Here is a 2301-nt window from a genome sequence, read left to right as displayed (position 1 = left end):
GTGTGTGTGTGTGTGTGTGTGTGTGTGTGTGTGTGTGTGTGTGTGTGTGTGTGTGTGTGTGTGTGGATGCCCATGCCTGTGCTTTTTAACAACGAGGAGTGGAGGTATAATTGAATTCTCAAGGTGATCTGGGCAACACCTATCCTCCTCTTTACACACACACTCACACACATACACAACCTTTAATTCTGATCATGTGATAATGACTTTGAATGGGTGTTTCAAAGAGAGTACAATTAGAAATATATATATATATAAAAAATATATATATATATATATATAATGTATATGGGTTAAGAGTTGGGATAAATACAGCATCAAGGAGATGTAAAAGAAGAGAAAGGGGAAATGAGTACAAAGTATATATGTTTACACAAAATAGGAGAAAAGACAGACAAAGAATACTGACAAAGAGAGAAAAAATGGTCTGGAAGCAGGGTCAAATATAGTAGAGATAGAGAGAGGCAAAAAAAGACAAWTTTTTTTGTAAATTTATTCCCTTCACTTCTTGTGTCTCTTTTGCCCTCAAACAACTTTCAGTATTGACCGAGAGATAATTCTGGTGCACTATGAGCACGTTTCCAGGTCTACAATCATATCAGAGCAGAATTAATTAAACCAGATAAATTGTCCAACATATCAGCGAAGATTTTCAGTCATACAGGCCATGTTAGTTTTTAGATAGATTTAAATGCAAGGCAACAGGATTTTCTCTAAAAGTTGAGAATGGAAGGGGCAATGTAATATATGTGTATAGGATTAACAGACATGACATTGGTGATAATACCCATTGCGCATCAGGATCATCAGCACTTAAATTGTTCATTTGTTGAGAATTACACTTTTATATTTTAGCAAGCCACGTTCATGAGTTTAACATGGATTCCTTAACTTGAAGAGTTAAATACTTATAATGACACATGGTTAAAGGCAACACACAATAATCAGGTAATGACAGTGGTGTCACATGTGTTGCTTTTTTAAACACTAAAATGTACTTTATATTTAACTGAATCTCTTTTAAAAATAAAACAAGATATATTTTATTACTATTATTCCTAAATAAGAATCACAGTTGTCCAAACCTTACCAGAGGCACATTGCACAAAACTAGTATAAGGGATTAAGCTGAGGTTTTGGTGCATTCTTGGATTAAGTCCATTGCACCAAAGAGGAGGCACAAACGATGACATTCTCTGAAAGTAACCTGGTCCAGACCAGATTTAAAGATAAAAGGTAAGCTAAGGTAAAATTTATTTATACAACACTTTTCAGCAGCAAGGCAATACAAAGTGCTTAACTAATTTAATCTGATATTGTTTCTGAGCAGCAGGCAGTCACTTCACTGCAAACATTATCCTTCTAATCAAGTCTTGCAATGTTATATCCAACCAAAAGCTATTTCTGATCTTGTTTAAGGACTGACATACTAAACAACAACAGAATGTGTTTGATTGGCCTATTAATCTTGTTAGCTTGGAAAGTTTTCTTTATTTTAAAAAGTCTTAAAAAGTGTAATTATTTTACTGCACTGGCATATTATTTAACTAAACTTGAGAAGATTTAGAGTATAATCTAGTATATTTTAAATTTATTTTCAGATGGCTTACATTTGCAGTGGCTGATCAGAAATTGGTGTGTTTTATATAATTATTAAATGTTTTTTTCCACTTTGCACAGAATAAATATATTTGCATCCGTGTCCTGAAAAGAAACAAAAACCTTAGTTTCTACTTTATTTTACATCTCAGAAACATCTCCCTCCCTCTCCCTAACTACCAGCCGCTCAGCTGATCTATACTCAGTTCATTTCCTGAACTACCAGTGATCATTTTAAGGCAAAGTAATCAGCCGTTCATTTTGAGATAACTTGGAAACAGATTTAGTGGCAGAACAAGTTTAGACTAAAAATATTTAAGCATCCAATTGTCTGCTATAATTCCACACTTCTGTTCCCTCTGTTTATTGACAGTGGTGTTTTGCTTCACCTCTATGATCCATGATTAACTATTTAACCACAGGGAAGAAATCATGAACGTGCATTCATCCTAAATGATTTACAGCTGGCTTGAACGAGCTGCCCCATTTAAGTGTGGCTTGACATTTGAGCAACTGATTACAGCTGTTTAGGAGTTAAAGGCTTGTTCAAGCTCAGCTTACAAGTGAAATCCTGGATATTTAAATCTGACTTTTGTGAATCAAGCCCCAGMTAATTATTTTTGTAATAACAAACACATAAAAATAATAAAAATATTAATAATAAAGCCAAAGATTAGGTGAAAAATGTCATGTATGTACTAT

At 33.8% G+C, this 2301-nt stretch overlaps 1 protein-coding gene across 1 annotated transcript in view; it reads left to right on the top strand.

Annotated features, from left to right (window-relative positions):
• si (sucrase-isomaltase) overlaps positions 1 to 2301 on the top strand; it is a gene marked incomplete in the record, with an annotated part of 76141 nt that overhangs the window by 57859 nt on the left and 15981 nt on the right.

Source organism: Austrofundulus limnaeus, unplaced genomic scaffold, assembly GCF_001266775.1.
Source record: "Austrofundulus limnaeus strain Quisiro unplaced genomic scaffold, Austrofundulus_limnaeus-1.0 Scaffold95, whole genome shotgun sequence".
NCBI lineage: Eukaryota > Metazoa > Chordata > Actinopteri > Cyprinodontiformes > Rivulidae > Austrofundulus > Austrofundulus limnaeus.
This window is presented reverse-complemented; position numbering and strand designations above follow the sequence as displayed.